The sequence below is a fragment of the Sus scrofa genome, chromosome 1, assembly GCF_000003025.6.
Source record: "Sus scrofa isolate TJ Tabasco breed Duroc chromosome 1, Sscrofa11.1, whole genome shotgun sequence".
Lineage (NCBI taxonomy): Eukaryota > Metazoa > Chordata > Mammalia > Artiodactyla > Suidae > Sus > Sus scrofa.
The window spans coordinates 161,910,817-161,926,427 of NC_010443.5; the positions used below are offsets into that span (position 1 = coordinate 161,910,817).

At 41.2% G+C, this 15,611-nt stretch overlaps 1 long non-coding RNA gene across 16 annotated transcripts in view; it reads right to left on the reverse strand.

The window, feature by feature from the left end:
* Window positions 1–15,611, reverse strand: part of ZNF532 — a 107,930-nt gene that overhangs the window by 32,718 nt on the left and 59,601 nt on the right. For all 16 annotated transcript variants that reach the window (XR_002346185.1, XR_002346168.1, XR_002346189.1 and 13 more), the window contains 3 exons: window positions 13,710–13,891; window positions 9,467–9,643; window positions 3,358–3,520 (listed from right to left, as the gene is read on the reverse strand). This is a non-coding gene — a long non-coding RNA (zinc finger protein 532). The remainder of the gene's footprint in view (window positions 1–3,357; window positions 3,521–9,466; window positions 9,644–13,709; window positions 13,892–15,611) is intronic.

Sequence of the window (15,611 nt, forward strand, 5' to 3'; positions counted from 1 at the left end):
ATGAGGACGAGGGTTCAATCCCTGGCCTTGCTCAGTGGGTTAAGGATACGGCATTGCTGTGAGCTGTGGTGTAGGCCGGTGGCTACAGCTCCAATTGGGCCCCTACCCTGGGACCTCCATATGCCATGGGTTCGGCCCTAAAAAGACAAATAAACAAAAAAAAAATAGTAGCCTCAAGAGCCTCAACTTAAACTCACAGGAGTTCAAATTCTACTGGGGTAAAACCAGTGTAATTTGATTCTGAAAACCAGCTAACTTTGGTTTTTATTTTGTTTGCGTTCTAGAAGCCCAGAGTCCAAAAAAAGAAAAGGAGCAAAAAAAAACGTCTGTGCTTAAATGTACAGTTTATCTTTAGGTAGGGCCTTCTCTTATCAGTAGCCTCTGAGCTCCTCAATTTCCTAACTTGTGTTAGTTCAGCTAGTCCCCTGGGTCACAAAGCCTCATGCTGCACTGACTTCAGCTCCCTACTCCTCTGAGTGTTCAGGTAAGAAGCCTTCCTTCAGCAAACTCACCAGCAACCTTCTCCCAAGGCAGGCTCTCCTCTAAACAGTACCAAGAATTAGTCAATCTTCTTCAACGCTGTCTTACCCCAGAGGGCATAAAGGGGGTTCTATAATTTCCTCCTGAGCAGAGGTTACAGTTCTCCTCAGATAATCATTTAACTGGCCTATAAAAAGGGTTTGAGTGGAATGTCTAATGTGCCTTTGCAAAGAGAAAATCTGGCCTAAGATGTGACCTCTCGATGGCCAAAAACTGTCCATGTGCTTCTTTTCCACCATGCAGGGTAAAGGCCTCTCTGTTTACATGGCCTTTTTCCAAACAGAAGCCAAGTTTCTACATTCTTAACCATTTAAAGCCCAAAGAAAATAAACTCTCCAAAGTTTCTAGGCAAATGCATTTTTTCTAACTACAAAGTTGAAAAGAGAGTAAAGTATCAAAGTATCCTAAGATGACCTTACTGTGCTACAGAAACTCCAAAAAACCAGCAAAAAGTTCTGCTGTGACAACAGAGCAATGAAACGTGTGTGCAAAAACGACAATTTCTAATTTACTCATTGTGTTTTTACACTGTAAGTAAAAATAAGATCATTTATCACAGATGAATGTCTTTTTTTAATAAGAGAAATACAACTTAATTCTTCTGGAATAGGTGTTTCCTTAGCTTCTGTAACACTAAATAATCTGAATGACTGCAACCTGAAAGTTTACTTTAAATACAGATGACAACATGGAGCCCAGGGGTCCTACATAGTGAATAAACCTACCTTTTGGTGGAACAATGATACAGATTGTATTAAACTGGGCAAATAAAAATCTACCTCTAAATAAATACACATGTGGAGACACACTGTTTCTGGACTCCCTTCTCTTAATTTTTTCCTCATGAAAAGGTGACTAGCACAGGTATTAGTCAATGTAAATAAATGCACAAGTTGGATACATAACTTAGAAAGTAAAAACAAAACCACAGTGCCCCTAAAACTGTCATTATTCTTACCCATTCCCAAACACAAAAAGGCAGGATATATTTTAGAACATATAGAACATACTTGAAATAAGAACACAAGTGAGCATTGCCACTGTTTTCGTATCATGTAGTCTCTTAAAGGTTCAGATGAATAAAAACAATTCTTTCCTCGCGACCACAGGATTTTATCATTCCTCTTCAGTCTCTATTTCTTGGAACCTTGTATTCCTCCAAATTCACTATTAACACAAGAAGACCCTAACTACAAAGTCGGATGACCCCACTTCCGGAGGTAAAGATGAGTTCCAGACAGCAAATACCTTAAAAGCCTCTTAAGAAGCAACTTTTCTTTCTTTTCCTTGTGCCCCACCAGCCGCACACAGAGTACACTTACAATATTTGGGTCTGATACCAATGTCTTTATGGTTTTATTAGCAATTTTCAGTTTTTCCGGGTCATTTATTAAATATTTGTCATGACAGTTTTATAATTTTAGTAAAAACCTTTAAAACATCTTAAGAGGATTTTACTGTACTTGAAGTGAGAAGGATGAAGCATTTCTCCCATGCATTTTATTCAGCCCAGTAATGCTGCACTGTCACTGCCTTCACCTGGCTTCTGATGTGCAGCCTCTCCCAGAGGTTTCAAGTCCTTTCCGGTTATGCTTCATGTTCGACAGAGGGAATTTCAAGGAATTTCAAGGATTAACAGTCCATTCATTTAACTAACATGAGATCAGAATAATCTAGAGACTTGATCTGCTCTTTAAACTGACCTTTTCTGTAGAGTATATTTAAAAAAAGAAAAACTAAGAGAAAGAAAGGCTGAGATGGTGGTAATAATGGGTCTGCTGTTTCTCTTTTTTAAAAAGCAAGTCACTTTAATCTCTGAGAGCTGATGGATATTATCTAATGACACAGCAATGAAATTGCTTAACCTCTCATAGTGGACAGTTAAGAGGCTAGGACTAAGCCCTGCCCTTACTGAGCTCAAAAGGCTGTAAAGAGATTTGGGGTGGGGGTTGGAGAGTGGGTCCTTCAAATTGGGTATTTACTCATTTCATTAACTGAACACCCAACAGGTGCCAGATACAGTGCTAGACATTCTGGATATATAACTGACTGACGATTTACGTGCAACATTGATAGCAAAGAAAAAAAAAGGGTAAAAGATCCAGGGGCACCTATTTTGGGTTTTTTTTTTTTTTTTCGTCCTTTTAGGGCCGCACCCGAGGCATATGGAGGTTCCCAGGCCAGAGCCATAGCAACACCAGATCCCATCCTCGTCTTCAACCTACACCACAGCTCACGGCAACGCCGGATCCTTAACCCATTGAGCGAGCCAGGGATCAAACCTGCAACCTCATGGTTTCTAGTCGGATTCGTTTCTGTTGTACCACAACGGGAACTCCAGGGGCATCAATTATAATGCAAACTTAACTGCTTAAGCAATTTCAAAGGAACACCTTCATTTGTCTAAACATTTAATTCATATTTATATGAATTAACATAACTCATGAGAGTACCTGTCTATTTCTAAATCCTAGAAACATAACACCAAATTCTTAAAAAAGTAAACTTCACAGTCATCATTTCACTTATGGGGGGACCCCTAAAACTTTATTATCCTTTTACAGTCAGGGCATGCATTTTTTAGTTTGCACTGATTTTTCACACAGTATGCAGATCAGACTCAGGAATAAAAAGCATCCCTCAGTCAAGTGAACTTATGATGACGGCACATTATAAACTGCTCGTTACCAACAACCAGCATCCATCCCTTCCCTCAACAGCGCAAATGCTTTATCACCATCTGCAGCTCAGCCTTGATTTAATGAACAATGAATGGATCTGCAATCAATTTAAAGGACATGAGAGATGCGCACACACCTTGATATGGTCCATCATGAGTTGCTTCTGTGCATATAAAAGAGAGCAGTCTGGACACTTGAAAACAGACACCTTCTGGTTTTCGATGTGTTGATCAAAGTGGCGATACAGCAGAGTTTGCAGGGTAAATACAGTGTCGCACATGGAACACTTATATATTATTCTAAAACAGAAGAGGTGTAGGGAAATGTCAATCAGGCCTCATCTCTCAAGCCCATGGAACGACTACTTCACATCCAAGGATTCAGAAGGCAGAAGCACAGCAAGAACACACAAAGGCAATAAAAAGAACAAAACGGTTTAGCTTTGAAACAAACTTTCTTTCTTTTTTTTTAAGACCGCACTCGTGGCATATGGAAGTTCCCAGGCTAAGGGCTGAAGTGGAGCTGTAGCTGCTGGCCTACACCACAGCCACAGCCACGCAAGATCCAGGCCGCATCTTCGACTACACCGCGGCAAAGCTGGATCCTTAGCCCACTGAGCTAGGCCAGGGATAAAACCTGTGTCCTCATGGATACTAGCCAAGTTTGTTAGCACTGAGCCAGGACGGGAACTCCCTGAAACAAACTTTCAAGGGTAGTTGGCATCAAGTAGCTCAATCTTCACATTTTGGGCCAAGGTGCACTCAACCACATTTGTTTAGAAGTCATCTTACTACTGGTACAGCTGTAACATCTTTACAAGGTCTTTGCTTTTGGGTTACTTTAACACAGAGCAAAAGCATCCTTGATTTTGGGGGGAGGGGGCAGCATAGTCTTAAAGATCAGACAAGGAACACAGCCCGATGGTGGCACCCTGACTTGAAAGAGAATTTGATTGATGAACCAAGCAGGCCCACACGACTCTACTGCCTGAGCACGCTATTACCTGTTGCTGAGTTTTCTTTCAGAGGCAGTAGCAGTTTTACACTTGAATGTCAACATCTCTGTACCTGTTCTTAACACTGAAAGCCCTGGTGCCAGGAAGCGATTATATATGAAAATAAAGAAGCATAAAAGAAATTCCACAAATCAAATGTTGCTTCAACACTTGAATGTCTATTGTGCTCTAAATGGTTTCAATGCTGTCCGCTGCAAACCATTTCCGTACCTAATATGTTATTACCAAGCAGCCTCCTTCAGTGCATTCGGCAGCTCTGAACCTTCTGGGCATAGTTCCTTTACCATCAACACTTCCCGCTGGCCGCCAGGTGGGAGCTGCCTGGGAGAGTGAAAGGACCTGGCCTCCCGGCTCCCGACCTCTGCCTCTGGGAATTCGATGGGTCACTGCCCCAGGGACCCCTGTGTCTCCTCTGAAGAACCAGGCGCACAGGCACAAAGAATCCTAAAGAGCAATTTAGGAAAATGGTACAGAAACACAGACGGAAGGTATGAGCCAGATGAGAAAGGAAAAGCTGAGTTTCCGTTTGATGTTTCGGCAGCAAAGCTAAATAGGAAAGTGGCCTTTCCTCTTGAAGCCGCTTATCCTTCCTCACATGGTCTTAAAAGCACATACCGCCTTCAGACCTCACTATGAACTTCTCTGTCAGAAAGTTACACATTTAACTCTGCTCTCTTTTTCCACATGAGATTTATAAATTTAATGGGCATGAGTGACACATGTTTTTAGAAGGTCTTGACATGCCAGTTACCCTGACACAGGGGACAAGCAGACTTGATTGGGGAATAGGGTATTTTTTAAGATCAGACAAGGCTTTGCCTGACTTCCTCATTCAGCCTAAAAGTGGTGCTTTAACAACCTGTCCTTGGTAACGATACCAGGTGTGACAAAGGCATGCATTTCCTCACTGCCTGAAATAGCTTAGGGCTGGAGACAGCCCAAACGTCCAGGAATAGACGTAGTTAAATAAGAGCAATACTGTATGAATTTTTTAAAGTTATGGTGCAGACATACACTAATGACATAAAATGATCTTCATGCAAATTAAAAAAACAGGTAATAAGTACGTAGGATAGGATCACATTTTTTACAAGCACAGAAAAGAAACAGAAGACATAAATCTCTGCTGAATGGTAATACCCTTATTCTTTTTTATTGTTTTTGCTCGCTTATATTTCCTGATTTTTCTGTAATTAGCACATAGCAATAAGAGAAAAAAAATAACAGCCTCAAGAAAAGAACTAAGATTTACTAGCTGGGCTAAGAATTTTCTCAGGACTCTATGCTTACATTTTCATAAATAACTATTTCAAGACAAACGGCTTGTTTCATTCATGCTACATTCCTTCCAGGCTTTGTTTTGCTCTGTTGCCTTCTACCAAACAGCAAAGAAAATCTAAAACAGGGTAATCCATGTACTCCAGCATTTTCCTGGGAAAACCTGAGGAACAGGTTGTTGGTATAATGCTGAAATATGCCCCACAAACCACTAACAAACACCCAGGGGTAAATGCTGACCTCACAGTGCAGAAATCTGGCAGATACCGCTTGACTAGATGATGGGGGGGATAACCTCCCTCAAAGGACAAGTAGGCACAAGTTGTTTCCCCTGGGATCTGAGGAGAAGATTCATGCCCTAAGTTGAGCTATGAGAAATCAGGGACCAAGAAGGAGGCCTATTCTCAGAATGCAGGGCCAATATCCTCTGGTGGATGCGGGGTGGGGTAAGGGTGGAGTGGGGGTACTGAGGGGCTCTTCCAGATGGAAGCACACTGATGAAGCAGGACAATTAAATGCAAAATGTGCTCCTGGACTGGATTTTGTACCAGAAAAGAAAAAAAGAAAGGAAGGAAGGAAGGAAGGAAGGAAGAAAAGAAAGAAAGAAAGAAAGAAAGAAAGAAAGAAAGAAAGAAAGAAAGAAAGAAAGAAAGAAAGAAAGAAAAAGAAAGAAAGAAAGAAAAGACAACGCCTCAACAATTTGTGAAACATTAACAGGATCTACAAATTGGAGTAATATTAATAATCCACACTGGCTCCTGGCTGGGAGGCTAGATGGAGATAATAACATACATGTGTCCTTTTGGGGAGGAGAGGAGAACACACTCAAATATTTGTCATGATGCCCCATTATCCCTAAATAGGAGAACGAGAGAGCAATACATGGAGAGAAAATAAAAGGATGAAGCAATTCTCAGAAATGTTAACAATTGGGGGATTCAGGTGAAGGGGATGCAAAGGTGCCATGAACCTCAGAGACAGTGAGAGACCATGAACACAGAGCAGACTCTCCAACTTCACTGCAGCAAAGAACCACAGGAGACTGGCAGGCGGAGAGGAGGGAAGGCATTCAACACAGTGAGAACAGTTCGGACAAAGGCAGAGTTCACGTGGGCATAGCACGACGGGGACAAGAGAGGTTCAATGTGGCCAGATGCCTGGGGGATGGGACTGGCCCAGGAGTCACTGTGAAAACTGAACCTAAGAATATGACTTGATCCCAACATGAGACTGAGTGACTGGCCGGTTAATGGGACTATAACAAAGGAGGGGGCGATGCCTAGAAAGGAAAGGGGTGGGGAGATGGAGGGAGGGGAGGGAAAATGGAAGGTGGGTGGGAAAAAAGAATTTAAAAGCTAAACCCAAATACTCAGTCGGTTGGGACAGGGTGCTACACTTGAAATGAATATAAAAACCAATGAATAAAGGATTCTAAGCTTGAAACCACTGCCAACCACCCCCATCACCACTGAGTCCAGCCAGGTACAAAGCACCATCAGGGCACACTCCCACACCTCGTGAGGTGGGTCTGCACCATGGCCCCTTGCAGATGGGACAGACTCAGAGATCAGAGAATCCGCTTGATGCCCTGTGTATCCCAGGGCCGTGCTTCAAGCTCAGCTTCATCTGAATCAGAGTCCTCTGCCATGCTGCTCTTACAGCTCTGAACTCTTTTATTTCTTAGGGACTTGTTCCAAATCTCCATCTCTGACACCACTCTTTACTTCGAAATCCTCATTTCTCTACTTATATACATTCAGAAGAGGCAAAGAGAAGGAAGGACAAAGCAGCCAAAGAAATTGCAGGTTCATCAGAAATCAAGGAAGGTACAGGAAACACTACATACATAAACGTTTGGGAAATGAAAATCTTAGGTTGCGCTTTACAGGTTGAGGTACTGAGACTGCAGGTCTTCAGGGGTAGATTTTTCAGACTTGCATATATTCTCTAAGAAGATGGGGGTGAGGGTATTTTTATACTGATCTTTAAAAATTCATATAAATCATTTGAATAATTTTAAGTCATTTGCATAACCCCCCACCTGTTAACCAAATGCTGCCAGGAGATTTTGAGCCTGAGGTTCTACTGGAATAGGGACTACTTTATTTTGGGGGCTATCTTCAATAGAATGGAGATTTGATGTCAAAAGAAGCTTCTGGGTTGAATGCAGGCCAACTGGCCTCTGGCACCGCACAAGGCTTTAGAGGAATCTGCATAAGGAAAGGCAGCAGGGGAAGCATGACCCCAAGGCAGCTGCAGAACTGGGTGACAGACCACCAGGCCCAAGGAGCGGCACCTGCTGCTGCTGCTGCAGTGCGGACTTGACTCATCTAAGCACTGGCCCTCACCCTGAATTAGTGCTATTAACTCAGTTCACTGGTCTGGTAGTTTTGCTGTATTTCACAGGTAAATCGGTTTTGGTTTCATAGTTTAAAACACAGTTGTTAATGCCTATCTTTGGGCTTGCACTTGTTAAAGAACCATCATAGTAGAAAAAAAATTTTAAGAAAATACTGGGATAATTTTTTCCTATCCATTACTCAAATTTGAGGAATATTGTTTTAGTTTACTTTAGTCACTTGCTGCACTGTATTCCCAAATAACAGCTACTGTTCCGGATTTCATACACAATCCAGGGAATAAAGTTTTATTTATTTGAATAAAAAAACAAGTCAAAAACTATAATCACGGGGTGGGGAGTGGAGACTATGCTAGTGTCCAGAAGCCTCACGACCAGGAACACTGAAGGCTGTTTAACTAAAATTCACTGATGTCTGCCTTCAGCATCAAGACACCAGGGTGCATGTGGACCCCTAATTTAATGTGTTTCATTCTGAAGATCTACAAAGATGAGAGTGAAGGGCCTATTAGAGTAACATTTCACTGAGATTTTTTAGTAAACGGTCACTTCTACCATGTTTAACCAATAGCATTTCCCTCAAACTAAATATTACATTAAAGCCAGACATACCTAACATGGCATACCTGCCTGTTTTCCCCCTCATACTCCCCTATTTATACAGTTAGACAAAAACACACCAAGAGGTTTCAGGCAGCAAGTCGAGCCTCACATAATCATCAAATTCCACATTGCCGTAAATAACACAGAAGAAAATGGACATCAGCCTGGGCATCTAATCCGGGGCTCGGTGCACAAGGAGCCAAGGAAGCAGGGAGAAGGCCAAGGCCACGGGCCCTCCAGATGTCACAGGTCCTCCAGGGGGTCAGGTGCTACGCATTTTAATGTAATCCCACTCTGTCCCCACACAAACCCTGGGACGTAAGCAAGATCCTCATTTTACAGGGGCTGGTGTGGCCTAAGGTCACGCAGCTGGGCGGGTGGGAGGGGTGGCAGGATTCTGCTTTCAGTGCCCTCTCCCTTCCCCTTGGCTAGGCTCTTCCACTCAAGGTGGGGAACCCACAACTGTCTGTTGAAACACCACATTAGGACTGAAGACTCAACAAGGCAAACACTGACAAAATTAAGAGCGAGATTAAGACAAACATGAAATTTATGTTTACTAATCAAGGACTCAGATTGGCTATGAAGTTAAATTCAGAAATCGTGTCTTAAGTTGACTTCTTATAAACGTTACTATGAAAAACGTATCCTTATAGAAAGAAACTATGGAAAAACTGAAAGGTGACAGTTTTTTAGTCTTCCAAGAACCTATTAAAATCATCTTAAGAACAAAATTGATAAAGATTCACTTGTTTAGCAAAAAGTGACAATAAATGCATAAAAAGTAAGTGACATTTTTGGACAAAGACTTCACCTAGATGGAACTGAAAAGTGTAGGGAGTTAGGAGATATGAGCTGTACTTCACAGAGCATTAGAATCTGCACAGTGGCATAATTCCTCATATTTGAAACTTTATCCCGCAGAACTATCACTTCCTCTACATCACTAATAAAGGAGCAGAGTAAAAGTTGAAAGGCGGCATGACTTACTTTGGTTCTCCTATCTTGATGCCAGGATGCTGTGTGTAGGCATGAGAATGTGTACTTGGGGCAGACTTAAATGCCATTGGACAAATAGGACACTTGTAGAAGACTTCACAGTGAGAACCTTGAATGTGAGACTTCAGTGCGGCCACATCAGAGTACACAACATTGCAATGTACACATCTGTTAGAAAATAAACACACGGTCGTTAGCACGAGACCATTAGACATGTGCAACTTAACTGTGTACAACTGGGTAAAATGAACATGTTTTAAAAAGCCTTTCTAGATTTTTTTTATGGTTTTTTGAAAGTGTTTGGCTTTTTTCTATTTATAACAGATCAAATTATTTTTATACATTTGAGAAGGAATATCATGAAGAAGAAAAATGAAACTCCAATGGACTATTTTTGAGCATCTTTCTAATTTCGAGGAATGAATGTCCAGACCCCAGACTGTGGTGAGACCAGTGGACGGTGAGGCCATGGCGAGGCTGGAGCACAGAAGACCCTGTGACTCCTGGCTCTGAGAAGACTCCCACATGGACTCTGAGGCTCCTTCCTCTTCCCAGCACCCAATGGCATTCCAGCAGAAGAAATCTATGCTGTCTAATCCTATAGGCCATTGACCAAGGGGCACAAAGCAACCTATGAGTACTGGCTCCAAAGCCATGGCCACTGTGCCCTGTACACACTGAGGCTATGAAGGTGCCTGGAGGCTTCAGAGAAGGTCAAGCACCTAGTGGGTGTGTTGCCTGGAAATTCAATTCAAGTACACTTGTATTTAAGAAATGACATGAATGATAAACTTCTGAAAAACCAAGCTTTCTGGCGAACCTCTCCTCGAATTTCTAATAATGCAATGATGAACTCACCCCTCACTCAACTAGTCTTCCAGAAGCAAACCTGAAAACTTAAGAGACATTTCTCCCCAACCTCATCGTTTTCACACAGGGACCCCCACCACCTTTACATTCCATCCATTTAGTCGCCTTGTCGTCCTTCTGTGCTCACACCTGAAAATTATTTGAGAGTGGTCTCTCTTGACCTTTGCACACACCTGGCAGACAACACATGTTCCTGCATGTGACTGTGAGAACTGACCTGGGGAAGAAGAACGCAGACAGGGCTGCCTTCCAGAGCAGCGCTCAAGGTCGTCTAGTCAACCTAAGCTACCTCTGTTCTTAGAATCTCCCCCAGAATGCATGGAGCTGTTTCCAAAGTTGCACAGGAGTAGCACGCTCTGAATTGCACGTGTTCTATAAAGCATGTTGTGTTAAGCTTTGAAAGCATTTTATAAAAATCATGATTAACACCTCAGCATTTTAAATGACTTACGGCATAATGTTCGATAGCATATACCTTAAAAGAACTAAATCACAATAGAGGATAAATAAGGAAAGCTCCTCTGTCCTATCTACTTGACCTACTATTTTAGGCAATAAAACCACCCAAGCACACAAACTATTTTGAGTTAACTTGAACCTGGGTTGTCTTGAATAGGGTACTGATCCTCTCTGGGCCAGTTTCTCATTGGTAAAATGAGAAAAGTTGGACTACGTGACTTGTTAGCCCTTCCCAACCCCAGAAGCCAATGATTACTATGAAGGAGGAAGCTACATAAAACAAAACTAGATGGGTTAATAACTATTAGTCAAAGGAAAGGATCTGCTACATCATGAATCATAAACAAAATATTTTTCCAATCAAAAGTAGAAAGGTGCTAAAAAAAAAAAAAGTAGAAAGGTGGAACTCAAAGGGCAAAACATCAAAGAAGGGCTAATTCTCTGAAGTTGCCTGGAATGAAGAGAAGATTTAATCCTTAAGAAAATAAACATGAGGCTAGAGAATCAATAGCTGATTAAGGAGGTGGCTAAGGCTTGGTCCAAAGAGCAGCATGGAGGCCAAAGGAAAGCCCTCTTTAATGTGAGGGAGGAAGGCAGAAAATTTCAAAAGACCTTAATGAGAAAGACTGCCTACAAGTGGAAGAAAAGCCTCATGGGTAACCAACACCAATACAGAATGTAAGTAAGAAAGACAAATAGACGCAGAATTTGAAGGGTTCATACAGCATCCTAATGCTATTAAAAATCCAGTCTATGAATAAATATTTAATATAGCTGAAGTCCTTGGTGTTCTGGGAACCAATTAGGTTTCTCTTCATTTTTTTTTTATTAAAAAAAAAAAAAAAAAAACTTCATAGGTGTTCTCACTGTGGCGCAATGTTATCTGCAGCAGTTCGGATCCAATCCCTAGCCCAGGAGCTCCACATGCCATGGGGGAGCCAAAAATGAAAGAAAAAAATATTTACAGTATACAATCCTATAATTCCCCCTTCCAGATACAGATCCAGTGGGTCAAGAAGCAGGAAAATTCAGAGAAAAACTTGACTTTCACCTAATTGACCAACCAGAAGCTAAAAGTGATCGATCCCCTCAATCCTTGGGAGATGCAATATGATCAAGAAGACAGTGAACAAGGCAGAGGCACACTGAACCAGGAGACGACCGTGTCAGCATGGGAGCTTGGTCAGAGACACTCCTATGGTTTTTTTTTTAAAAAAAAGGGGGGGGGGGCTAAAAAGCCAAAAAGGAGGATCTAGGGGCTGCTAAACCCCAGCTGCTGGAGATGGAGGCAAACATCACACCAGTTTTATGGGCAGGGCACCATGCCACAGACAACACATGAGTTACCACACAATGAGTGGTAGAACTGGTACAAAAAACCCTGGTTCCAGGAGTTCCCGTCGTGGCACAGCGGCAACGAATCCAACTAGGAACCATGAAGTTGCAGGTTTGATCCCTGGCCTTGCTCAGTGGGTTAAGGATCTGGCGTTACTGTGAACTGTGGTGTCAGTTGCAGATATGGCTCCAATCTGGCATTGCTGTGGCTGTGGCACAGGCTGGCAGCAACAGCTCCAATTAGACCCCTAGCCTGGGAACCTCCATATGCCTTGGGTGTGGCCCTAAAAGGACAAAAGACCAAAAAAAAAAAAAAAAGCCCTGGTTCCTAAATCTCATAACCAAAAGTTCTCTACTAGGGTAGATCCCAATCCATTAAACACCTGTTAAATCATACCATATGGACTTCATTTTTGTAAAATATTTTAACTGTATTAGAACAAAAAAAAAAATACACTGTATATTAACAGTCTCACATTAATAATACCAGGCAACCAAACACTGAAGTTTAACATAAACACACAATACAGTAATACCTCTATTAACAAAGACAATGTGTATCAATGATGTGTTTTCTTGGTAGGACCTGCATCAGGTCAAAAATATAAAAGGTACAGGAGAGCACTTCAGAAGGTCACCAAGTGGAGGTTCAAGTTCAAATACAAATCACTCAATACTAAACTAACATTAGGTTTGTAGAGGTTGTAAAAGACACATCTGAGGGAGTTCCCGCTGTGACTCAGCAGTTAACGAACCCAATTAGTATCCATGAGGATGCAGGTTCGATCCCTAGCCTCAGTGCGTTAAGAATGTGGTGTTACTATGAGCTGTGGTGTAGGTCACGGTAATCAGACCCAGTATTGCTGTGGCTGTGGTGGTGTAGGCCAGCAGCTCTAGCTCCGATTCAACCCCTAGCCTGGGAACCTCCATATGCCATAGGTGTGGCCCTTAAAAAAAAAAAAAAAAAAAAAAGACACATCTGAGAATCTTAAGAGAGGCAGTGAAAGGGGTCACAGATGTGCATAGATGAGGGGAGAAGCTTGGACTCAGGAAACACAGAAGAAGTAAAGGAAGGTGATCTGGAGTAGCAGGCTCTCCCACAACGAGCGAGGGTAGGAAAGGACATACACCTGATCCTTCAACATGCTAAAATAAGAGACCATCGGTCCCTTTCCATTTTGATGAGAAGAGAGTAAGTATTCAGAGGTATAGAAATACATGGTATTCTTGCAGGGGTTAATGCGTAGAGAGCATGATAACAAAGTATGCTAGAAAGGGTGCAGAAAGTAAAGGCTCTGACAGGCAATCAGAGCCAAGCCTTGCCACATGCACACTTCTGCCTGGAAGGACAGGCCCCATTTACCCTCAGCTTTGTGTGGACCAGAGGGTCAATACCACCTTAAAGGATTCAAACGGATCGACTCTACTACGGGTGAGCTAGGCTCCCAAAGGATCTGTTAATCGAGGTATCACTGTATGACCCTGAAAACGATGTGCAAAGACCACTCATAATGCTGTGCCCTTAGACTCAAATGAGCTTTACTTGCACGGAAGTGAATGATATACTGACCGAAAACCAACTCTCCGCGTGTAGTGCAGACAGTTCTTGGTGACGTGGGTCTGGAAATGCACCGACCTGCAGATGGCCCCACACTCGGGGCAGGTGTAGGGAGATTTGTGCTGATGGATTCTCTGGTGAGATGCGTAACTGCACTGGTTAGGAAGCAGCATCTGGCAGACAGTGCAAGTCTTCTAAATAAACCAGAGGGGGAAACAGGGTTGGTCCTACGAAGTATTTTCTAATATGCAAAGAAGCTTGGTTAAACCTCAAAATAAGTATACATCCGTCATCTCGAATACTATAACTGACTCTAAACCCAAGGAAAAAGCAAACCTGAAAGTTAAATGATCACTGTAAAATGCTTTACCCTGCAAAATAAAAATAATATGTACTTTGTAGTCAGGCTCATCCTAAAGTATGATGTAAAGAGAATGTTAGCTTTAGGTAGAGCTCCAATTTCGTTACTTTTACATTTTTTTAGTGGGAGGGAGAGGTATTCTTAAATTATGTTAGCAAATCTACTTTAAAATACATTTATCCTTAACGTACAAGTTTATGGGCATCTATCTTGACAATAGTCAGAGTTCCAACAACTCAAAAATATTTCTTCAAAATAAGAAAAATTAATTAGCAGCTAATCCTGTTTCTTTCTTTCCTTCTTTTTTTCTTTTTTGTCACTTCAGTTATTTGAGATGTGAAGTACAGGAATGCAAAAAAAATGGCCACAGCAATTAATTGTTCTTTTTGGCACATGACTTGATCTTTAAATGGATGAACTGGCCATTGTATGATTAATGATTAAAACCAAAGAACCAAGTTCAGATACATAAATTTAAATATTAAATTGAAGCTTCATAGAGCTTAAAATCTAATAGCATATAAAATAAAACGGAGACTGAAATCCTCTTTGGCAAAGGCTCTACATCATTAACCAACCAGGAAAATCTGAAATACATATTTTTTATCCCCTGAGATAGTAAGCACTAAACAGGGCATATTTTTAAAACACAAAAAACTCAAAGTAAATAAAAATGGAGGACTTAATTACTTCTCTTCCAAAAATAAACTTAACATAGCACAAGGTAAAATGTGTCTGAATACTATTTGGACATTCATGCAACAAGCATTTACTATCTTCTAAAATGAATAACTTTTACTAAAGTCATTAAAAGACAGCCTCGAAATACAGACTCCAACTAAAATTGAAATATTCTTTTATACTGACAACAGAGTTATGACATTTCAAAAAGACCTTTTCTTCTTCTATCTTTTGAATCAAGCAAGTAGGTTTAAATTTCTCAGGCACTTAAAACTAAGAAAATCAGAAACTCACTTGAAAATTCTTTCTTGGTTCTCTCCTGAAAGGACTAAAATACAAATTTTATCCCATAAAATGTTTATTGCAGTCACAAAACAGAACATTACAGGCACCTTTGATGGTGTTAAGCATCATTGAAAAATGGCATTCCTTTTCTGATAATACATTTTCCAGAGGTTAAAACAAGCCACAGCAAGGAAAACCAATCAGAGGATGCATTAATTATAAGATCCTGGTGACATCTACATTATCAGAGATAATCATCTGTTTCTTTGAACTAAGGTCGTCTACTCACTTTTACTACACAGTCATTAATCCCAGGCAGTGAATTATAATGTCTGAATTTCCACAGGCATCTTGGAATATCTTGCACTTATTAAGGAATAAAACCAATGTTTTCTACACTAAAGTCAAAACATTTTATTTATTTATATCAAATGCACTGAGCCCATTCCACTATGAACCAAGTGGGGAACTAGGTCCTTTAAATAGATAAATTTAGATACATCATCTCATAAAATTCTCATAATAATCTATAAAGTAGACAATATTATCTCCATTTTACAGATGAGGAAATGAGATTTTGAGATTTG